The sequence below is a fragment of the Mirounga angustirostris genome, unplaced genomic scaffold (assembly GCF_029215605.1).
Source record: "Mirounga angustirostris isolate CCGP_5_RB_7025 unplaced genomic scaffold, mMirAng1.0.hap1 SCAF_2, whole genome shotgun sequence".
NCBI lineage: Eukaryota > Metazoa > Chordata > Mammalia > Carnivora > Phocidae > Mirounga > Mirounga angustirostris.
Genome location: NW_026991710.1, coordinates 119,436,008 through 119,461,668, shown reverse-complemented (window position 1 = coordinate 119,461,668; position 25,661 = coordinate 119,436,008). Strand labels below are relative to the sequence as shown.

Here is a 25,661-nt window from a genome sequence, read left to right as displayed (position 1 = left end):
GCAGCTCCTCTGCCATTTGGCAAAGTTCTAGTATTGTCTCTTTTATATGCTAGTTGCTTTTATTTATTTATTTTTAAAGATTTTATTTATTTATTTATTCATGAGAGGCAGAGGGAGAAGCAGGCTTCCCGCGGAGCAGGGAGCCCAATGTGGGGCTCGATCCCAGGACCCTGGGATCATGACCTGAGCCGAAGGCAGATGCCCAACCATCTGAGCCACCCAGGCGCCCTGCTAGTTGCTTTTAAACCATGGCTTTTGTTTCTATGCCCAAGGACAGAGGGATCTGTTTCTGGTCCCTCAGTCTATCCCTCTCCACTGCCATTCGCAGTGTCAGGGGTAGGGGTTCCCTTTGTTCCTGTATCTCTGTCTCTTGCTGTTCTCTTGTCATTCTCTCTATCTTTGGTTGTTTAGTAGCTGTTCAGTCAGCCCTCAGTTCTTTTTCAGGAGGAATTATTCTATTAATAGGTGTAGTTTGGTGTGTTCTGTGGAGGAGGAAAGTTCAGTGTTTTCCTACATTGTCATCCTGAACCAGAACTACTTCTCTCTGTTTTTCTAAGAGTGATCTGTCTCTAGTGTTCCTTCTCTCTGCTGTTCTCTCACAATTGGGAGGAAGGTTCAGCTGAAGATTAGACAGTTAATCTGCTCTTTAAGTTGGCCCCTTTTGTTGTCTCCTTTGTGGAGCACAGGTACCGTTGCTGACATCTGAGTGTCTTCTTTCCTTTTGATTTTGGTCCAGGCATTTGTTTTTCTAACATACTCCTCTGATTTTTTTGTTAGAGAGACTCCAGTAGTGAGATTTGAAGACATCCATGTCTGGATTTACCAAAAACATCTCATATTCTTGCAAATTTTAATTACCTTCACCTTCCTAAATGGGATAACCATCTCAGAGGTACTTTGTCATATAGACAACATCTAATCTAGGTTCAGAATTCTATCATTATCCTTCTTGGAGTTTCTTTAGTCTGTCTCCTCTAATTTGTTCTTTTGGGGTCATAGTACATAGATGTCTTGAACATGTGCCTATGGGGGGAGTAGTATGCCGAGAAACTGGCTCTCTAGAAAACAAAGGTCCAAATTTTTAGTGTTTGCCCATTTTCCAGGTATAAATACTCCCACCATGGCTGATTTCAGGCTACTAAGAGAGTGTCACTAAATGCAGATTTTGGGGGGGAAATCTCACAGGCTGGGTCAGCTGCTCTGGTGCAGCACTGTTTCCGGAAACTGTAATACCAGCCTTCCAGTCTACAATCATAGAGCCACACTGAAACTAACCCAGTCGTGTTCTGAACTTTTTTTTTTTTTTAAAGATTTTATTTATTTATTTGACAGAGAGAGGTAGAGGCACAGCGAGAGAGGGAACACAAGCAGGGGGAGTAGGAAAGAGAGAAGCAGGCTTCCCACCAAGCAGGGAGCCCGATGCGGGGCTCGATCCCAGGACCCTGGGATCATGACCGGAGCTGAAGGCAGTCGCTTAACCAACTGAGCCACCCAGGTGCCCCTCGTGTTCTGAACTTTTGACACTGATCTCTGAGTCTCTGTTGCTCAAGCATAACGCCAGCTACTGAATCTCTTCCTAGAACAATCAGGATTTTCCAGTCATGGTTTCCCTATTGCACACATTAAGAAATCTGGAAGAGCATGTATCTCAATAGCTTCCTAAGTCCCATTTCCCTTAGGAAGTCACTCTGGTCTGTTCTCAGTTCTTGACCCTCTTTGTTTGGCCTTAATGTATCGGGCCTTCATAAGCCCTATCTAATGTGGAAACAACTAAAGCAAGCATAACACTGCGACTGTTTTTAGGCACAGCCCTTGAATATACTAAATGCTTAAAAATGCTAACTTCTATCATTAGTTTTTGTATAATTATTTTATTCTGCACTTCGAGTCTACCATTTTAGAGGACAATATGTGGTATCTCCTAAAATCTTTCCTTTCAAAGGAAGCAGCCTATCAGCTTTAGTCTATCCTTTTGTTTTGTTTTGTTTTGTTCTGTTTTGTTTTGACCCTAAGTCCTAAGGGTTCTCTTCGGTGGACCATAACCATGAATTTACTGTCTGTAGCTGGCTCTTTTCCTCCAATAAATTTTTTTTAATGTGTTTTTATTTGTTTTGACATTCATTGAAAATAATCTTGCAAGTTGTTTTGGGGCAAAACATTTTGTTACCAGATGATACTCAATCTTTTGGGTATTTTGAGGGTTTTTCTGTCATCTTACTCTGCCTGTCTTTCCATGTTTTGAAAGATAATTTTTAACAGGTGACAGTTTATGGCATTTGACTGGTAGTATTTACTGCTTGTACATGAAGCTCCTCAAAAGAGCAAAATTTTAAAGCTGTATTATCTCAAAATTGATAGAGCTAGTTGAACTTTAAACAACAAAAATATGTACCTTTTTTCTTACAATATTATTGTTTTCCTGTATTATACATGCCTATCATTTTAATCCACAACATGCATTTTTTCCCTGGGCTTGTAGTAAGGGGCTTCATAAACAATCACTAGGATTCTTGTATGTTATTGACTTTCTCTATTTTAATTTAAAATGATTTCCCAACTAATACCCACATATTGCTGCCATATGTCTTTTTCTCTAATATTTAACTATTTCTTTTGTTTCCTCACTCTCATGAGGGTACTAAAGGTAATGTTATTGTGATGATTATTACTTTGGAGCTCATTCACAGTAATCTCTTTTACTACTTCCTATGCACTAAAATACACAAAATGCAATAGATGGATGTTTCCGTCTTGAGAAGTTTTAACTACTTTTTCCAGGAAATAGATCCCAGTCCTCTCTAAACTTTCCAGTGCTAAATCATATACTTATCAATTTATTCGGGGGTAATTAAAATCACTGATCTCTTTGTGTTTTTGTCTGAAATGTGGTTTAACAATTTTACCTCAGATTCAGTAGAATTAATCCTGTTTTTCCCAAAGCTGGTGAAATCAAATCATCTGTGAGCTTTTTAGAAATGCAAAATACCCCTATTATACTGACTGAGACTCTTGAGTCCTCAAGTAATTCTGGTATACAACATGTTTAAAAACAACTTGTTTAATGTATAAATCAGTTCACCTTTTTAATTATTCACTCAATACCATTTTAACCTCTTAGTATATAAAAGGAGATATAGTGTACAGTCAGAAAAAGCAGATTAATATAACAACATACAAATAAATAACCACATAACAAGCCACCATAACATAAATAAAATGAGAGTTCCAAGGGGGGAATATTCTGGGGGCCATAAAGATGAGAAGGCTTCACCACCATAACTTTGGGTTGGTGAAGTTCTAATGGGTAGCCACCTGATGAAAAGTGCCTCCAGATAGAGGAAATTTGTGGAAGCCACAAAACAAAAGCCATTTTGAAAATGGCTGAGACAAAACCCACGTAGAGAATGTTCTGAACTTAAGCCTAAGGAGTATTTTTATATTTTTATTATATGACTGTGAAAATAAAACCCCAAGAAATTCCCTTTTCTAATATGACTTTTGCCCTGAAGATGTTTCTGATACTTCTCAACACAGAATTACATTTCCCTGGACTTCTGTTGTCTGTCCTCCCTAAAGTGCTTGCAGGTTATAATTACCACATTCTTCTGATTATCCTCTTGTCTTCAATTATTTCTGCCAATTTTACCAAAGCCCTGATTACTAAATCATTCATTTTACTTCCTTCATTATTTAGTTATCTAGCTTTGGTATAGACAAATGTGTGCAACATTCCTTGGATTAATTGAGCCTCATAATATCTTGATAGTGGACTGTGATGGAGATGGTCAGCTGGTCCATCAGAGATCCTGGCTCCTTCCCAAGGTATAGAATTATGACTGTCCAACCCCACTGGCACCCAAGGGAATCATGTGACACTTCCAGACCTGTCCCATAAAAGGCTCTCATGTGAGCTTCGTTCTCTCTTTTCCCTCATTTCCCTGCTGGATTTCCATATTCTGGATGACTAAGCCACTTGCCACAAGATGATGGAGTCTTTCTCAGCCTGGGTTCCCAAAGGACTTCATAAAACAGGCCTCCTTCCATATCCTCCTCAGCCAAAAATTGGATCCAGAGATAATACAAACAAGATTGAGATTTTATGGTTAGCTATTACAAAAACTAGCATTACCATAACTTGTACAAGAATCCAGTATTTTTTTTTTAAGATTTTATTTATTTATTTGACAGAGAGAGAGAGCACATGAGAGGGGGGAGGGTCAGAGGGAGAAGCAGACTCCCTGCCAAGCAGGGAGCCCGACGCAGGACTCGATCCCGGGACTCCAGGATCATGACCTGAGCCGAAGGCAGTCGCTTAACCAACTGAGCCACCCAGGCGCCCAATCCAGTATTTTTTAAATGAGTGAATTAAAGGATAGGATTTTCAGTTAATATAGGCACAGGTTTTATCTTCACTTATATCTATGTAATATTTCTGTATTTTTTAGGTGGTCACAACTCTTTTCTGTGAGCATGGGGCATATAGATCTGTCAGGTTCCAAGAACAGAAAAAAAATGTATACCTGGTGGCAATCAGGAGGATAACTAACAATAGTGTATTTTTTTTTATTTCGATACCACTGAATGCTTCTCCTATTCATCAGTTGAAGGAAATCTTAATACAAATAACCCCACATTGTTCAACAGTTTTATTTTAATTTTACTTCTTTGTATAGCTAGGACTTAGGAATCTAATTCATTATTAGAAGTCAAGTAATCAAATGTTAGGAGTCTAAATTATCCCTAAAGGGACAGAGAGATCTGGATTTTATAGGTTACAAAGGATTTAGTAGCAGAACTAGGACTCAGAATCTGTATTTCCAGATTCCCAAGTTCGTACAGTTTTCACTATTCCATTTTGGTTATCTGCTTCAAGAAAAACAAAGAAGAGAGAAGTTTTCCTTTCCAAACACTAATGTCTGCATTTTGTATTGGGTTCCAAATTTCTTTTAAAACTATGACCCAGTGTAACTTTATTTTCCTCTGATGAGAGTCAAAGAAAACATGAGTTTACAATCTGAAGAGAAAGAATAGATGGTGTCTCTGATTTAGCAATTCACATCTCTGCTCTGGTGCAACAGGTTACCTAGGAGAATGGTAGACTGATGTAGAATCAAATCAGTAAGTGTATGGAGTAGATATAAAGGTCTTTTGAGCTGGATTGCTATGCAATGAATCCAAGGTACTGATACTGGGTATTTAAAATGGGAACATAAAGAATACTAAGATGTTGGACATGCATTCAAGGGGAAGAAAAGGAAGCTTAAGGGATATATATTTTGACTCAGTATTAAAGAAGAACTTTCTAGCTGTCAAAGCTATCAAGAGATAGAATATCTGATTTTCTTCCTGAGATAGTGGAAGAAATCATTGACTGTGACATCTTGGTCAGGTGATTTAAATCTACCATAGGGTAGAGGTGATTTAAATGGTACGTGAGGGGGGCGCCTGGGTGGCTCAGTTGGTTAAGCGACTGCCTTCGGCTCAGGTCATGATCCTGGAGTCCCGGGATCGAGTCCCGCATCGGGCTCCCTGCTCGGCAGGGAGTCTGCTTCTCCCTCTGACCCTCCTCCCTCTCATGCTCTCTGTCTCTCATTCTCTCTCTCTCAAATAAATAAATAAAATCTTTAAAAAAAAATAAAATAAATAAATAAATAAATAAATAAATAAATAAATAAATAAATGGTACGTGAGGGATCAGACTCAGTGACATTTTTTCCCACAATAATCTTTGCAGACCCTTCTAGCGTGAGATTCTGAGATATACATGTAAAGTTTGCCATTTAATGCTATAAACTACTAATGATACATTATTGGTCAGATTTTCTTCTTTTTCTTAACATATCATCTTCTCTCTAGTAATACATGCTTTTTCTAAGAATTTGAAAATTCAAAAAAAAGGTTGGAAAAAGGTAAAAATTGTACTGCAGTTTCACCATCTATATAATCAGGTTTCATTGCTGCAAATACAGAATAGACTCCAGTTAGTTTATAGAGAGAAAGAATTCATCTGAAAACATGAAGGAGGGCTGACTTTTCTATCAGACATAATGGGCACAGTGCCAATGACCTTCAGGGCTTTTAGGGGGCCAAATGTTTTAATTTCTTTTAAAAACTGAAGAAAAAAAGAAATTCTACTTTGAAAAAAATTTACTACATAAAATTATATTTATCTTTATAGCAAAGTACTCGTAAGTTATAATTATATAATATATATAAGCTATATATAAGTCATTAGCTGTAATTATATATACACACACTTCCCTGTGTGTGTGTGTCTGTGCGCGCACGTGCTCCTGAACATGCACGCACAAAAAAAGAAGGACTGATGAAGGCAAAAGTGTGTAGGGGCCATTAAAGCCTTGGGGCTCCTGGGTGGCTTAGCTGGTTAAACCTCTGACTCTTGGTTTCGGCTCATGTCATGATCTCAGGGTCATGAGATAGAGCCCCGCATGGGGCTTCTGTGCTCAGTGCGAAGTCTGCTTAAGATTCTCTCCCTCTGCCCTTCCCACCCTCAAATAAATAAAGGAAATCTTTAAAAATAAAGTCTTAATGAACAGAGGCTCAGGCTTGAGGGTGCCTGCTCAGGAGCTCTGAGGCCAGCCAAACAAATGAGCACCACTCCAGAACAAACCTCCAGTTACTGCCTCTGGCATAGCCTCCCTCACTCACATAGCTGATGGGAGCCTGGGGGTAGATCCTCTGGCCCCACTGCCTCGGAGAGCAGAAAGGTCAGCTCTCAGAATGGATCTCCAGGTTCTGTGGATCATGTGCTTCTGAATTCAAGCTTTGTACAACAGTATCTTATCAGCAAAGCCTAGGTCACACGCTTCCACCCTAGCTTATACCACTTTAGGGATAATTTAGACATGTAAGGAATACTGGCATCCATCCTGGTCATGTATAAACTTTTAAGGCGGGGCATTTCCCAAATATAGGAGATGTGTTCCAAAGGTTCTGAACAGCCAAATTCACCGTGCAAAAACTCCTGCCAATACATTGATATGTTAGCATCTAGACTTTCTGGTAGGCATATGTTTTGTTTTTACTTAATAGTTCAAATGAAAGCTATAGCTTCAATTACTAAATACTTATTGTATGATTGATACTGTTGACACCATTTGAATTATCTAATTTGATTTTTAATTAAAAATAACAGCACTTTGAGATAGGCACTATTGTTACTTTTCCATTTTATAAATGAGGAACTGAAGCTTAAAGAGGCTGAGTAACTTGTTGATAGAGATAGTTAAGGATTAGGGAAAATGGAATTTTATGCTTAGTGTTACCTGCTACAATACACCTGTTATGTACAAAACATACAACTGTAAATCCTGCTTTTTACATTTAACATTTTGGTATAAGCCTCCGTAAGCCTGAATTTTAAACTTCTTTTTAAAGGTTATATAATATCCCAACAAATTAATACTACACAACATTTTTGAAGACTTCTCTTTCTGAATATTTAGGCTGTTTGTACATTTTTCCTTTTGAGTCATATTGTAGTAATTCTTTGTATATACATTTTTTTTCTTTTTTAGGATTACTTCCTTGGAATAGAAACACATATTTAGAACTACTAGATCAAATAGTCTGAGAGCATTTTTTGAGAAGCTGGCACCACACTTTTATTTACTTTAATGATGAAGAAACAGGCTCATTAATTCTTCTGTTCAACATTTATTACATTTATTGTATGTCTTCTAAGTACTTGGCATGGTACCTGTAATACCATGATGAATATTTGATAGTCACTTATTAAAAGGGTATTACAGTTTACTGGTGTTAAAATAGGGTGTGCCCTAAATGAGCATCTTGTGTTAATTATATATGTTGAGAATGCTTCCTAGATTTTTGGGACAGGCTGGGAATACCTCTGGAGCTCTTAGGAGTTGAAAAGTGCATTCAAAGAAATTTCAAAATGGCGCTAAGCATGAAAGTTTTTTCTCTTTTGCCGATTTGTTAGATGAAATATTGTCAACCATTGTTTTAATGGTTATTTCCTCGAGCATTAATGAGGTTGAACGTTTTTCCATATGTTCATTAATGACTTGTTTCTTCATTGTGAAGTATCCTTTGATGTTTTGGTATTCAGTATATATATAAAATAAATTTTGGTGCATTGGAACTGTTGCAAATAATTTTGGATCTGCTTTGCTTTTTGTTTTTTGTTTTGTTTTGTTTTTTAATGTAGGGAAGTTTTTTACATAGTTCAATCTACCAGGCATTTTCTTTCTAACTTCTTTTAGCACTTACAAGCTTCAGAAGTACAACTGACCTCTTCAAAAAGACATATATTCAGTTCCATTTTTATTTATTTTTTATGTTGCATTTTATTTGTATTTAATTTCATGATACATCTGGAATTTATATCTCTGTCTAATTGGCACATACTTGATTTTATTCCAGAAAGTTAGGCAATTATCTCAGTACTATGAAAAAAAAATCCTTTCCTCCTCATTAATTTTTGATGTTTTTATCATACACTGAATTTAGGTTTCCATCACATATGCATCCATAGAGTCCTATGCCCATTTGTCTCAATTTCTACCATAATGAAAACAGTTACTAATTTTTCTCCATCAAACTTTCTGAGGGCAGGAATTGTGTTGTCCCTTTAAGGGACATATTGCTTGGTATATGACAGGCATTAAATATTTGTTGAATGACGACATAAAATAGGATGTTTCTGGAATTACCTATATTTTCACACTAATTTGTACATAATTTCTAAGCCAGTTCTGCTTGTGTTAAATGTGTCACAACAATGTATTTTATCAGTAGAGCAAAACTTCCCTTTAATATTCAAGTTCAGAATTTTTGTTATGATCCATGGCTCTTTCTTCAAATGAACTTTAGAAAGTTTTAACAGGTTCCAAAATTACTCCCATTAGAATTTTGATTGGAATTATGCTAAAAATATAAATTAATTTGGGAATAAGTGATATTTATTTTGTAAATACTTTCCTATTCATGCATTTGTTATAGTTCCTTATTTCTCTTTACAGCTTTTTATAATTTTCTTTACCTAATTATTCAAAGTAGCTTATTGATTTTACTGTTACTGCTATAGTGGTTCAAGATTACTGATGCTATCAGGAGTTGCATTTATTTATTTATTTATTTATTTATTTATTTTTATTTTTATTTTTTTAAAGATTTTATTTATTTGACAGAGAGAGAGACAGCGAGAGCAGGAACACAAGCAGGGGGAGTGGGAGAGGGAGAAGCAGGCTTCCCGCTGAGCAGGGAGGCCGATGCGGGGCTTGACCCCAGGACCCTGGGACCATGACCTGAGCCGAAGGCAGACGCTTAACCATCTGAGCCACCCAGGTGCCCCAGTTGCATTCATTTATTTTGAAAACTTTACTTTCCGTTTATTGCTATTATATGGAAAGTTATTGTTACAAATTTACCTCACATCCTGAGACTCTTCTTGAATCATTTTATTAATTTTAATGGAATTTTTTGTAGTTTTTTAGTTAATGTGAAGATCATGTTGAGAATAATCTCATTGTCAGCTAAATTCTACTTTGCCTTTACAATGAGGGATGGGAATTGGGGAACTAAAGTAAGATTTTGAAAACCTGCTTTTGGAGGTAGAATTAAATTTCACATCTATTCTAGAGACAGTTAATTATTTTAGATTCTAATAGCTATATGTATATCATATGTGAGGCAAGCTTTTTTTTTTAGATGTTTTTGAGATTTAATATCAGAGCAGTGCATAGTTATATTGTAATCTGGAAGACTCACTTTTGGACAGAACAGTGGATTGAAAAATTTCTCAAATGTTTGATTCTCTGCATTGGTACTTATTAGTGGTTATATTCTACATATATTTAGATATTTGGACTATTAGTTTCTATTGATACCACAAGCCAACACACATAAAGCTAGAAAAACAAAAAAAGGCAAGACAATTTAAAGGGTTGAATTTCTGGATCAACAAAATCAGTAGGTTATATGTTGTACATGTCTAGATTGATTTAATGAAACCTGGTAGTAATCTCCTTTTTTACTCCCCACAAAAAGAAATCACCAGGTCCACTTTTCCTCTTGAATATCTATGAAATCTACCCCTCCCTATCCTTACCACCACTGCTTTAAATTAGGTCTTGGTCATCTCTTGCTAAAGCTTTGTAATAGCCCCCAAATTAATTTCTCTAATGTCTTACTCCTCCAGGCTATATTTCTCACAGCTACTCACTATTCTGTCTAAAAGACAAACTTGATCATCTTATTTCCTTGCATAAAATCTTTATAGTTTTGGGGTGCCTAGTTGGCTCAGTCATTTAAGCAGCCGGCTCTCGATTTTGGCTCAGTTGATCTCGGGGTCACGGGAAGTCTGTTTGGGATTCTCCCCCTCTCCCTCTGCCCCTCCCCACCCCATGCTCACTCATTCTCTCTCTAAAATGAGTCAATAATCTTTAAGAAAAAAAGATTATAGTTTCAACATCTCCTGGAAAGCAAGGTCTAATCCTTAACATGGCATACGAGGCCTTCCCAAAAAGGCAGCCTGGGCTAGTGGTTATGAGAATGAGTCCTAGAACCAGACTGCTTGGGTTTGAAGACAGGTTCTGCTCCTATTAGCTGTGTGGCCTTAACTAAATATTTACAACAGCCTACAAAATGGGTAGCTTTTATTAATATTATATCAGTTCTCCTTTACTTCCTGTACTTACTTTCTGACTACTTTGCAGTTACTCAAGGGCATTTTGCAGTTTTGTTTCTCTGTTTGTTTCTTAACTGCTGGATCTTTCAGGGTATGAATGTGTGTTTTTCAGAACTGATGAGGACCTTCATATCATACAATTTCCTGATAGACACAGCGTGCTCTCTCCCTGATCTTTTCTAAACTCCATTCTACTCAGCTCCTGCCTTCGGCATAATATCCCCAATCCTCTCACTGATTGGGGATCTTGACCTGGACTCACCCAGACTGTCTGGGAACAACAACAAGGCACCTCAAGCCCAGCTTTCTTTCATGGGGCAACATGGAAAAGGCAAATAGCTAGCTTTGAATTTAGCTATATGGCCGTCACACCAGGACACTGGGGTAGAAGGAGACAGGATGTGAAGGGTGAAAGTATCATTCAGGGCCACAAAGGGAATGGATAGAGGAACCAAAGAAGGCACCAATCTCAATAGCATAAGGTGGAGCCCAACAAAGACTATTCCAATTTTTGTAAAGATTTTATTTATTTGACAGAGTGGGAGAGAGCACAAGCAGGGGGGAGGGGCAGAGGGAGAAGCAGTCTCACCACTGTGCAGGGAGCCTGATGAGGGACTCGATCCCAGGACCCTGGGATCATGACGTGAGCCAAAGGCAGATGCTTAACCGACTGAGCCACCCAGGCATCCCTATTCCAATTTTCTTTTAATATTCCATATTTTAATTCTAGTCAGTAATGTTCAATTCAGCTTAACATCCAGAAGTTGTTCAAAGTAGAATTTTACATTTTCAACTTAAAAACAAACTTTTATGACCTAATTAAGGTATAATGATCTACTCGATCATGTATTGTGAAGGTGATGATAAGTGTTAAATAGGGCTTTTGATTGGCATTAACTCTGTGGGGTGTTCATTTAAAGTGACCATACACTTTGGTGAGTTTGGGTAAATACTGGTTCTTGCTACATGGTGAGAACTGACAAGGGATAACACCATAATGGAGACAAAACCAGTCTGAAAGACTCAGGCTCACATAACACAGTTGGTCCTTCTGCATCAGAAACTTTTATTCTTTGGACCTGCACAATTATCTGGTTTACATTTGATATATTTCATCATCACTGTGTGAGGTGTTGCCCTTGCTGTGTATGCTCTACTTGTATTTTTTAAAGTTATTTAAGGGATTGTTTGGACACTACAGGTCATAGGAGAGTATGTTGACCTCTGTACATCCACATTGCAAGGTAGACAGACTCATTACCTTGGCAGATGTAATGACACCTCAAAGTATCAAGAGGTGTGCAGTCTATTCAAGTGATAAGAGCAAGACACTGTCATCCACTGTATGTACAACAGAGTACAATGCTTAGTCTTGGGTGGGTTAAAAGAAAGATAAGAGAACGGATTACAGTTTTGTTCAAGTATTAGAATAAAGCCACTACCTCATACACCTAATGGCAATGACTAATTGCAGCAAGGTACTTTTTGCAAAGTCTACCTGAATAAAGGCTTAACTATAGCGAACTTAGGACTTTTCTCTGTAACTGGTAAATTATTTTTATCTTTTGTGTTTAGAAATCAGCAGATGGTTTTCATTTCCTTTCGTAGCAACTGAATGACTAGCTTCATGCTTTCTCCTATTCTGAAACTATTTTTTCTGGCACTTATCTTAAAAGCAACTCTGGTTCTAGCAAGCTAAAAAAAATTAGATATCTTAAAAAAAATTGTGATAAAGTGTTTTATTTTCCCCAAATTAAGCAACACCTGGTGTGATTTAAAGCTGACTCTGTAGTTTTCAGCCCCCATATTAAAAATCATTTAGAGGGGTGCCTGGGGGCTCAGTTGGATAAGTGTCTGTCTTTGGCTTAGGTCATGATCCCAGGACCCTGGGATCGAGCGCCGCATCAGGCTCTCTGCTAGGCAGGGTAGTCTGCTTCTCCCTCTCCCTCTGCCCCTGCTTGTGTTCTCTCTCTCATTCACTCTCTCTCTCAAATAAATAAGTATAATCTTTAAAAAATTTAAAAAAAGATAAAAACCATTTAGAATAGTGAGAGATATATGAGAATGTGAGTGAGAAAATCTTATGTCACATCTGCATTATTTACAAGGCTGGGGGAAAGTTTGTTTTGAATAAAGTATAATGGTTAAAGGACAACTTTAACAATAAAAATTATTGTTATTGCTCTCTTTTTGGCAGATAAAATGAAATCTTGGTAATTAATAATAAGTTTATAATTTGAAAATTATTCCTGATAATAAAATAAGAAAAAGCACCAAGTGGCATTTTTTTGGTATACTTTTACTGAATGACAGATAACTATAAATATTTAGATAAAGAACATGAAATAATTGGTAAAATATATAAAATGCCCAGTCTCTGGAACCAGAGCATTAGGTTCAAATTTAAATACTGACACTTAAACTAGTCATGGGACTTTGATTGAGTTGCCTCACCTTTCTTTGCCAATTTCTCTGTCCATGAAAGGTGGGTCATAATAGTACCTACCTTACAGGGTGTTATGTGGGGGGCTAGAGGGGGAGTCCCCAAGACCACCTTCAGGCTTGATGATTTGCTAGAACTCCCAGGATTCAGAAAAGCCATTACACTCCTAGTCATGATTTATTACAGTGAAAGGAAACAGATTATGATTAGCAAAAGGGAGGCAAAGTCCCTCTGCCAACTTCCAGGTGCTCCTTCCCAGCAGAATCCCATGGGGATGAGCTTCATTCTCCCAGAAACAATGTGTGACAATTTGTGTGAAGTGTGGTCCACCAGGGAAGAAGCTCAGCCGAGTTTTGGTCTCTCGAGTTTTAGTGGGGGGATCAGTCACTAAGCATGCAGCACCCGAAGATTAACCTCAGCTACTCAGCTTTTAGCCTCCCCCTTCCCCAAGCAAAAACAGGTGTTCACCATAAATGGATCTGGTCAAACTGAGAGCATAGGCCAAGGCACAGGCTACGAAAACTCTCTTATCAGGCAGACTATTTCAAGAGCTCAGAGGTTATTTTCCAGGAACTGGCCAAAGGCAGGCCTTCCACTGGAATGCGCAGGGTTAACCCTTGCCTAACCAGCGGTGATGAGGAATAAACGAGTTAATCCCCATAGAAGAATATAAACAAGAAATAGCTATGTCCCAGGATTTTGTGATGGTAAGCCCTCAAGTTTAGAATGATGGGCATTATGAACCTATGAAATATTTTAGCTAGGTCTGAATTAGTAAGAGAAGTTCCCGGTGAAACACCACATTCTAACATTTTGTCCTTTGTCCTTTACAGAGCTCTGAAGTCAGCAAAGCAATAATCAAAGAGCAGAGCTATTTGAGGACTACAACAGTAAAGCAGGTACAAGAATGATTCTCAGTAATTAACACATAATACTCATTTAGATTGATGAATAATTCAATCTTATAGTCCTTATTATTAAAAAAAAATTTAAAAAATGCTAATTCGGTGTCTTAGAAGATGTGTGACTGTATTTTATAGATGGCTGATCATATCCTAAAGAGGAATTGATTTCTATGTATACACTAAATTAATTTTGAGAGTTTCAGGTAGGCCAGGCCTAGATAGAAATGTGAAGGAATTAAATAATAATAATAATATTTTTTATTAAATCAACACATATTCATTAAAGGCCTATTATATGGCAAACACTCATCTGTGAGGTAATTGGTGATTTTATAGAATTGAACAAAACAGGATGGCCCATTGCTGCCCTTAAGGTGCTTACAGTCTTATGGAGGTGACATGAAATAAATAAGCAGATATCAACATATGAAAAAAAAACTGTGATAAGTGCAATGAAGAGAAATAGCAGTTTGCGGGAGAAAGTGTTGGGAGACAAGGAAGGAATCTATTGTGAACTGGCTAAACAGAGGGTATTTCTCTGGAAAGCAACATTTAAACTAAGAGTTAAAGTATGAGGCAGAGAGTCCCAGGAAGATGGAATAGCAGTGAATAAAGAAAATAATTGATAAAAGGATAATAAAGTGACTATAGCAAAGTCACAAATGTAGAGAAAGATATAAGATGAAGATGGGTTGATAATTGGATGAAAAAGAATATGGGAACTGGCCCAGTCCCATGGGACCTCACTGGCCATGGTAAGGGGCCTTTGGACCAGGTCTGCTGGGCTACTTTCTGCGCTTGGCATTTCTGTGAATTGTCACTTAGTCTTCTCTCCTGACCCCCCTGAGTAGAGATGCTTTCAGATCTACCACCTGACCCTACCTTCCTGCATCTGCCAAAGCACTGTGGAAATGTCTTAGGATTGTACAAAGAGATTCTCAATGTGTTCACTCTTTTGAATACTAGTTCCATGACATGTACCACATAAAAATGGTTTTGGGTCAAGAAATTTTGAAATTTTCTGAATACTGTAACACTTGCAGGAGCTTTAATATTAGAGGTTTTGAGAACCTATAATAAATAGTAAACAACCAAACATATATGTTTATGTCTATATGTATGTGTATGTGTACCGTTATTTAACCTGGTATTTCCCAAAGCTATTTTTCAGAATTGCATTAGAAAATGTTTCCAAAGGTTCTTTCTTGGAAATATGTATTTTAAGAGGTTCCTTATATTTCTGAGGCTGGTCTTCTTTTAGATAATTTGACCTATTCAGTGGCTATGCACATTAAATGATATTAGATAATTTACTGATTTACTAGAATCTAGATAATTCAAGCTAGGAAAAAAAATCTGTTTGCTTCAGTGGTTTAGCTTTTTCAGGCAGAGGATTTTTCTTGACCTGAATTATATGGTTAATTGCTTCAAATCCTGATTATACTTTTCATGTGAAAATAATATGGAGTAAGGGCTCACTAAATAATTCTCATTATCAGTATTAGTAATATTTGTTCTCTTAAATCATGCAAAGGAAAACCATAAAAAAAGGTTTGCATCTCAGCTGCTCTGAACCTTATTCCTTTCCATTGAAAATATCTTATTCTCCTTGATTTGTAAAATTCTCATAATTTAAAAAAGTCTTAAAATGAGGAAAATGACTTGGGTAGTGCCTACTTTAGCATTTAAGAATGATTTGATTTTGTATAAAATGTGGAGATTTTGTATTTATAGCAATAAAATTTCAAGGAGCCAGAATATTAGTGTTAACTTACACTTATTCTAGAAGACAGGTGCTGAGAAGCATCTGTGTTGGAAAGGGCATTGACTTTTTTATATCAATTCAGCATTTCTCAATTCAGTTAACTATTCTTAAGACAATAAGAAAAACACATGTAGAATTCCCTGGGATTTCATAACTTAGAAACAAAAAGCCTTGTTTCATCCCCAGAAAGACAAAAGACAGACAGCTGTCCTTTAATTACTACTCTTGCAATTTGCTTTCTACTGGAGATGCCTCAAATTTGAAATCTAATTAGAAATCTTAATTGAAATGGCAGGGGAAAAAAAGAAAAAGAGAAAAAGAAAAAGAAAAGAAAGAAAAAGATTTACATGAAAATATGAAAGTACGGGTAAAAATAGAAATTGATAATATCTTAGCCAGATTGAATGAGTCGGCCTCTGGGGAACATGTTATCTGGCATGAAACTGAACTTGCTGTTTTCTCTTTCAAGAAGAATTTTCTTGACCAAATGACTAGTCTTTTAATCTTTATCAATTGTAATTTCCAGGGACTATATTTTGCTCAGGGTAGAAACAATGGTTTTGATGTTTTGAGGCCTGAGTTGAATCCCTGTTCCCTAACTTATTCCCTATCTGATCTTGGACACATTTTCTAATCATATGCAATTTCAGTTTACCCATCTCTAAAATGGAATTTGAAATCCCATGCAACATGGTTTCTGTCTTCCTTGTCTTTTGACTTACACACTGACTGATATATAGTAGCAGATCTATATCTATTAGGTTTTAGAAAGGAAGGAAAGAAGAGAAAGAAGTAACAGGGAACAAAACTAAATTTGAGAATACATAAAATAATATCTAGCACAGAAGAGTGCAAATACAAAACATTCAGAAAGTGTTGGTTGATTCTGTACCCTGGAGGCAAAGACTCAAAACCAGATTCATTAATCCCTTTACTCAAACTTTTTTTTTTCTTGTAGGTATATTGGATTCTGCTCTGCAGATTGTAAACCCCATTTTAAAAGCATAGTGACATATTATTTCTGAATTACAGCACTTTGCATGCTGTTAGGCATGATAGTTGCTCAATTAATATTTGCTTAATTGAGTGAAACGGTGAATTAACAGTGCCAAGAGGATAAGCCACATTGTCCTATTTCCTGGTTTACAAACACCATATCTAACATCCTAAGCAAAAGCGGTTGTCCTCCCTATGAATGATTTCAGTGATAATGCAACCACTTCCTGCTGCTTCTCCATGCACTCTGCTCCCATCAGATTAGCCAATTTCCTGTTGCTTATGCATATTCTACATTTGTAGCTTTTTGTCTTTGCCTTCATCACCTTTATTTTCAATATTTTCTTCTTTTTTGTCTTACAATCTTGCTTTCTTCTTTAACCACTCTTTTCCCTCCTTTTATCTATCCCCACATTTTTGATGTACAAATTTCTCCAAGTCCAATTAAATATCATCACTGTGAAGCAGTCCCAGGTATCTCCTGAGATAACTATCTTAGCCCCCATTTTGTTTGATTGATTGATTGGTTGGTTGGTTGTTTTCAGGCACTATCCCTTATTCCCCATCTGTGGAAAGTAACTCTGACACAAAGCCAATGAAAGCTCAGCTGCATATGTTAATGGCTCTTTTCTTCCATTCTCTACTCCATCCTGTTTCCTTTTACCAAAAAACTCACCAAAGGAGTGAACTTCTGGCAGAGTTTACTGCTTGCTTCCACACTGGTGTCTGGGCAACTGGTGAGATGAATTTAGGCCATGAGTACCAGGTTGCAGTCACATCAGCTGTCTGAGTTTGGTTAGATTTCTGAATGTGTCCTTAGTTCTGGCTGCCATGTCCTCAGAGTCTGGAGTCTGGCTCAACACCCAGGGATCTAGGTGCCCTGATTCCCAGGACACCTCTCTGTGTCCCGTTCCCGCCAGCCTTATCTTATTTTGGGTAGCCCTTCCTCATTTATAATTTGGACACACACATGAGGCTGAGTACTGCCCCTCCACAAAAACCCATTCTACTGCTTCCCCATCCCTCACCCCAAACTCAAGGGAGTCCTTATTTATTGATGCCCATTCAGATCAAACTTGAGTTTATCAATTAATTCTTGGTAATTGGACTCTTGGTCCCTATAAATCAATACTTTATTCCCAGTTCCTTCTTCTTACTCCTTTGCAGAACAGATTCTTTTTTGCTTCCTTTCATGGTTCTTCATTCCTCTTGATTGAATTCACATTTATTATTATTATAGCATTCCATTTGTACCTCTCATAGTCCATTTTCCACTTTTCTAGCCATGTGAGTAATAGTAAATATTAATACTAATAATTCTAGTAACATTTATTGACTACTTGCTATATCTTCTAATCTCTTTTTGTTTGTTTTATATTTACTATTTAAAAATCTACACAGTAAAATTCATGCTTTCTGGTGTACAGTTCTAGACTTTTTGACAAACATGAATAGTCATGTACTCACCACCACAATTAAGATACAGAACACTTAACCTCAAAATCTTCTGTCTTCTACCCCTTTATGGTCAACCTCTCCTGCCCACCTCCAACCATTAGAAATCACTGATCTGTATTCTGTTTCTATAATTTACATTTTCCAGAATGCCATGTAAACTGAATTATACACTATGTAGCCCTTTGAATCTGGTTTCTTTCACTTACTGTAATGTGCCTAAGATTCATCTAAGTTTTGTGAGTATCAGTGATGCATTGCTTTTTATTGCTGAGTAATACTCCATCTTATGGACATACTTTAAGGTGATTATAAATTCATCATTTGAAGAAATTTTGAGTGATTTTGAATTTTTAGTTAAAAAAACATTAAAAAACAAGTTTTTGTGTGACCATAAATTCTATTTCTTTTGGGGGAAATAAACAGGAACAAGACTGCTGGGTGATTTGGTAGGTGTATGTTTAACTTTATAAGAAACTGACAGATTTTTTTTCTTAAGTAGGGATACTATTTTACCTTCCTATGATCAATGTACAAGAATTCCAATTGGTTCACATCCTTGTCAAAGATTGGCTTGCCAATTTAAAAAATATTAATTATAGCCATTCTAATAGGTATATAGTAATAGCTCATTGTGATTTTAATTTTTTTTTTTCTAAAGGTCTAATGGTCTAAAGATCAGTTAGGGAGAACTGATATCTTAATAACAATAAATCTTTCCATTCATGAGCATTCTATATATATTCATTTAATAAATAGATAAATGTAATAAATAAATAATATATAAATACTTCATTTTATTTTATATTTTATCAGTGTTTTATAGATTATAACATTACAGATCCTGTACATATTTTGTTTGATTTATTCCAAAAATTTTTATGTTTTTGATACTACAATAATGGTATTTAAAAATTTTTTTTCCATTTTCATTGCTAGTTTATAGACAGTTGATTTTTGTATATTGACTTTATATTGTGCAACTTTGATAAACTTATTTTTCTAGCTTTTTTGTAGATATTTTTGGCTATTTTCTACATAGACACTAATGTTGTCTGCAAATAGAGACAGCATTAGTTATTCATTTTCTTTTTTTTTTTTTTAAGATTTTATTTATTTGAGAAAGAGAATGAGAGAGAGCACATGAGAGGGGGGAGGGTCAGAGGGAGAAGCAGACCCCCTGCTGAGCAGGGAGCCCGATGCAGGACTCAATCCCAGGACTCCAGGATCATGACCTGAGCCAAAGACAGTCGCTTAACCAACTGAGCCACCCAGGCGCCCTAGTTATTCATTTTCAATCTGTATGTCTTTTAATTCTTTTCTTTGACTTACTGCATTAGTTAAGACCAGCAGTATGAAACTGAAGTGGCAAGAAAACAGTGGAAGTATTAAAAAAAAAAAGTGGAAGTCTTACCTTATTCCTGATCTTAGGATTGTGTTGAGAACGCGAAGTGTTGAGTCTTTTATAATGCAGTTGTATTGATAGCTGTAGGATTTTTGTAGATGCCCATTATTGGGTTAAAGTACTTTCCTTCTATTCCTAATTGCTGAGAGTTTTTTATTTTATGGATGAGAGTTTTATTTTATGCATGTTGAATTTCCTCAAGTACTTTTTTCTGCATCTTTGGGATGATCAGATGCTTTTCTTTTTTAGTTTTTTTGATATAGTGAATTGCATTAATAGAGTTTTGAATGTTAAAATAGTTTTGCATTCCTGGAAAAAACCTTCTGTATGCTGGTTTGTCCTGGAATAAACCCTTTTTATATACTACTGATTATATTTGTTATAGCTAAGATTTTGTTGATGATTTTTCGTGTAAGTTCATGAGATATTGGTCCATATTTTTCTTTTCTTATAGCATCTTTACTTTTGTGTCAAGATAATGCTGACCTTATAAAATGAGTTGGGAAGTATGCCCCATTTTCATTTTCTCAGAGTTTGAGATTAGATTGGAGAGTTTGAGTGTAGATTTATTAGTATTCTTCAAATCTTTAGTATAATTCACCAGGAAAGCCATAAAACCTGGAGTTTTATTTGTAGTATTTAAATATGAATTCATTGGGGCTCCTGGGTGGCTCAGTCTTTAAGCATCTGCGTTTGGCTCAGGTCATGATCCCAGGGTCCTGGGATAGACCCCTGCATTGGGCTCCCTGCCCAGCAGGAGGCCTGCTTCTCCCCCTCCCACTCCCCCTGCTTGTGTTCCCTCTCTCCCTGTGTCTCTCTCTGTCAAATGAATAAATAAAATCTTTTAAAAAATAAATTAATATGAATTCAACTTTGTAATAGGCACAGGACTATTCAGGTTATCTATTTCTTCTTGGGTGAAATTTAGTAATTTTTATTCAAGAAATTGTTCAATTTCATCTGTTACCTTTTTTAATCTTCACATTCTTCAGAAGAGTTCTTTATTTTTATATTAAGGTCAGTGGTCTAAATGATGTCCTCTCTTCCATTGCAATATTGTAATTTATAGCTCCTTTTTATGTTGGTCCATCTGGCTAGAGTTTATCAATTTTATTTATCTTTTCAAAGAAGCAGCTTTTGGTTTCATTGATTTTCTTAATTGTTTTAATTTTCAATCACATTGACTTCTGCTTTTGTTTTTATTATTCTCTTCCTTCTCCTTGCTTTGAGTTTAATGTACTCTTTCTAGTTTCCTAAAATGACATTTTAGATCATAGATTTAAGACTTTTCTAATATTAGCATTCTAAATTTCTGTCAATATCACTTCAGTTGCATCCCACAAATGTTGATGATTTGTATTTTCACAATTCCAATTATTTTCTAATTACTTTTGTGACTTTCTCTTTGGCCCAGTGGTTATATAGAAGTGTGTTGCCTAATTCTCAAACATTTGAGTTTTCCAGATATCTTTTTCTTTTTTTTTAATTTTTTATTGTTATGTTAATCACCATACATTACATCATTAGTTTTTGATGTAGTGCTCCATGATTCATTGTTTGTGTATAATACCCAGTGCTCCATGCAGAATGTACCCTCTTTAATACCCATCACCAGGCTAACCCACCCTCCCACCCCCCTCCCCTCTGGAACCCTCAGTTTATTTTTCAGAGTCCATCATCTCTCATGGTTTGTCTCCCCCTCCGATTTCCCCCCCTTCATTCTTCCCCTCCTGCTATCTTCTTCTTTTTTTTCTTTCTTTTTTTTCTTAACATATATTGCATTATTTGTTTCAGAGGTACAGATCTGAGATTCAACAGTCTTGCACAATTCACAGTGCTCACCATAGCACATACCCTCCCCAATGTCTATCACCCAGCCACCCCATCCCTCCCACCCCACCCCCACTCCAGCAACCTTCAGTTTGTTTCCTGCGATTAAGAATTCCTCATATCAGTGAGGTCATATGATACATGTCTTTCTCTGTTTGACTTATTTCGTTCAGCATAACACCCTTCAGTTCCATCCACATCAGTTGCAAATGGCAAGATCTCATTCCTTTTGATGGCTGCATAATATTCCATTGTGTATATATATATATATATATATATATATATATATATATATATATATATACCACATCTTCTTTATCCATGCATCTGTCGATGGACATCTTGGCTCTTTCCACAATTTGACTATTGTGGACATTGCTACTATAAACATCGGGGTGCACGTACCCCTTCAGATCCCTACATTTGTATCTTTGGGGTAAATACCCAGTAGTGCAATTGCTGGATCGTATGGTAGCTCTATTTTCAACTTTTTGAGGAACCTCCATACTGTTTTCCAGAGTGGTTGCACCAGCTTGCATTCCCACCAACAGTAGATGAGGATTCCCCTTTCTCCCCATCCTTGCCAACATCTGTCGTTTCCTTACTTGTTAATTTTAGCCATTTTGACTGGTGTGAGGTGGTATCTCATTGAGGTTTTGACTTGGATTTTCCTGATGCCGAGCAATGTTGAGCACTTTTTCATGTGTATGTTGGCCATTTGGATGTCTTCTTTGGAAAAATGTCTGTTCATGTCTTCTGCCCATTTCTTGATTGGATTCTTTATTCTTTGGGTGTGGAGTTTGATAAGTTCTTTATAGATTTTGGATACTAGTCCTTTATCTGATATGTCAATTGCAAATATCTTCTCCCATTCTGTGGGTTGTCTTTTGGTTTTGTTGACTGTTTCTTTTGCTGAGTCAAAGCTTTTTATCTTGATGAAGTCCCAATAGTTCATTTTTGCCCTTGCTTCCCTTGCCTTTGGCGATGTTTCTAGGAAGAAGTTGCTTCGGCTGAGGTCAAAGAGGTTGCTGCCTGTGTTCTCCTTTAGGATTTTGATGGACTTCTGTCTCACATTGAGGTCTTTCAACCATTTGGAGTCTATTTTTGTGTGTGGTGTAAGGAAATGGTCCAATTTCATTCTTCTGACAGCATGTGGCTGTCCAATTTTCCCAACACCATTTGTTGAAGAGACTGTCTTTTTGCCATTGGACATTCTTTCCTGCTTTGTTGAAGATTAGTTGACCATAGAGTTGAGGGTCCATTTCTGGGCTCTCTATTCTGTTCCATTGATCTATGTGCCTGTTTTTGTGCCAGTACCATACTGTCTTGATGATGACAGCTTTGTAATAGAGCTGGAAGTCTGGAATTGTGATGCCGCCAGCTTTGCTTTTCTTTTTCAACCAGATATCTTTTTCTTATTGGATTTTAGTCTAATACCATTGTGTTCTGAACACATATGATTTCAATTAAAAAAATTGTCCCAGTTTTAGGGCCCATGCCAAGAAATGGGGACTGCCTTCAGGTCAAAGCACAAGGAAAATGGGGAAAATGAAAAATTCACCTTCATGTGGTTTGCTTCTCCATGTTTTAGCTCCTTTTCACAATTTTCCTGCTTTTGTTTATTTTTTAAAATCCTCAGGTAGCTTGCTTTTTGTGTTTACTTCTAATCAGTGGAGATGGAGTGTTTTGTTGCACTGGTCAGTCTTTGCTGGAAATGGAATGCCTAAAACCTTTGCATACATTAATTTATTTAATTCTCTCTATAATTAATTAGATAGGTATTACCATTTTACCAATTTATATTGAGAAAACTAAGGGATAGTATGGTTAAGGAGATTGCCCAAGGTCCCAGAGTAAGTGGCAGAGCCTCAGCATTTTGGATCCATAATAGGTTACTTTTTCCTTTTCCTTTCTTTCTTTCTTTTTTTTTTGTTTAAAATTTATTTATTTATTTTAGAGACAGAGAGTGTGTGTGTGTGTGTCTGTGAGCAGGGGGAGGGGCAGAGGAGAGAGAAAGAGAGAAAGAATCCAAGCAGACTCCCCCTTGAGCCCAGAGCCCAACACAGGGCTCCATCGCAGGACCCTGAGAGCATCACCTGAGCTGAAATCAAGAGTCAGATGCTCAACCGGCTGAGCCACCCAGGTGCCCCCAAAATAGGTTTTTTAACCACATTGCTGTACAACCTCTCTCATGACAAATTACTGTAACAGTAAGTGCCGTGTGAGAGGGATTCAGATGTGCATACCAGACTAACATAGAGTTAAATTATAAAAGAAAGACTACGGGGGGCGCCTGGGTGGCTCAGTCGTTAAGCGTCTGCCTTTGGCTCAGGTCATGATCCCAGGGTCCTGGGATCGAGCCCTGCATCGGGCTCCCTCCTCAGCCGGAAGCCTGCTTCTCTCTTTCACACTCACCGTGCTTGTGTTTCCTCTCTCACTGTGTCTCTCTCTGTCAAATAAATAAATAAAATCTTTAAAAAAAAAAAAAAGAAAGACTACGGAACAATAACAAGAAATAATCAAACAAAAACACATTTATTAACTTTTCAGACAAAGGATAAAGGGTGAGGAAATTCTCAGAGTACTTTACTAAAGGGAAAAGAGCCAGGAAATGTTAAGTGCTAAAATGTGTCTGGGGTGGGGAGGGTGGGGAAGTGTGGAAATGGGGCAGGGGGTTAGAAGCAGAAGGGAGAAAAAGGTGTGGAGGTGGGTGTTATGCTGGTTACTCTATTTGAAGGATTGAAACTAGTACTTTGGCAAGGACAGAATATAAAAGGAAACTTTTCTATTTACACACTATATTCCATATAGAAGATGCTCAATAAATGCATATCATATGAATTCATGATTATGGTATTTCCTTTCCTTATTTCTAACACATAGGATCAAAGCAATCCTAGAAGTTGTAGGGCTTCAGCCTGAGATTGAGAAGATGGGAGAGGTAGAAGGAAAGTCTGTACATGTTTTATTCAGTATTTGGGCATAAATTAATGACATATTTTCACATAAAATTTGAGCTTGAATATCATATTGTCTCAGTGTCAATCCTTAATATCCTCTAGCTGATCACAAAAGATTAACCCACATTACAAAGAGGATTTGTCAAATCAATCCATGATTTTCTTAAGTTCCATGAGTTGCACCAGAGAAATGTTAGATGAATTTGCAGGTGGAACAATGGCTTGAATATCACTGCTCTGTCTCATTCTTTTTATGATTTTCTGTCCAATTCAAGTTTAGCAACTGAATTCTCTCTTTTTTTTTCTCTTTTTTCATTACATATTGTTTGCTCTTACTTTCATTGTAGTGTAGTTTTACTGAGTAAACATTTAAGGTAGAATGTGTGATTTTGTATATATTGGAGAGTAAGGGCCCTGCTTGCAGTGAAAGACCTGAGACTCATTATCTTTATGCAGTAGGCAGTATGAATGAGAAAACTTAGTTATACCATATTATGTTCTTGTAGATAACCTCAGGCACTCAATGAACTTCTCTGGAGAGCTAACGTGAAATTATAAAAACCACATATATGCATTTATTCTTGTCTATTATAATAAAAAGCAGAAGGTAAAATTTTAATTAAATTCATTATCTGTCTTACTTTGAAATTTCAAATTTCAAAAGAAAATAAGCAATTAATAATCAGAAACTATAATTTAATCAATACTAATTGGAACTTGAAATGTATCATCATAAGGAATTCAGTCAGTTCTGTGAATTAATAACTTCTGATGTCTACATTAGAAATATCCTGCAGATATATTCAAAGTTTCAGTTTTAGGTTTGCTTGAGCACACGGTGCTTAACTGGCCTTGGGTGTTTGTATGTGACAGTGTTCACAAGGGTTTGAGACATTTGATGTTGCTGAGGCTGCACTTCCTCAGAGTACTCTTTAGTACATATGAAGAAAAGAATCAACCTCCAGCCAAATTAAAATTCTTCCTGTACATCTCTGCTTCTTAAGATAGGCTTGAGATGGGCTGCTAGGAGTCATTATATTTGGAATATAGAGTTCTTTGAATAAAAGTATCAGGGTCAAAAAACTGTCATCTTAAGTGCAGACAATAAACTCCTATCCTTTACTTAGTTTTCCAGATCACAGAGGACATTAAAAATACCCAAGCATCTAGTGAACTGCTATATAACCCTCTTGTATTTCTTTAAACCTTTGCTGGGTGATAGCAATTTTT

The 25,661-nt window shown here is 36.7% G+C and overlaps 1 protein-coding gene across 4 annotated transcripts in view; it reads left to right on the top strand.

Moving 5' to 3' along the window:
- INPP4B (inositol polyphosphate-4-phosphatase type II B) overlaps nt 1–25,661 on the top strand; it is an 824,845-nt gene that overhangs the window by 383,423 nt on the left and 415,761 nt on the right. For all 4 annotated transcript variants that reach the window (XM_064585102.1, XM_064585100.1, XM_064585099.1 and 1 more), the window contains one exon: nt 13,949–14,014. The gene's annotated coding sequence lies outside the window, so the exon portion shown is untranslated. The remainder of the gene's footprint in view (nt 1–13,948; nt 14,015–25,661) is intronic.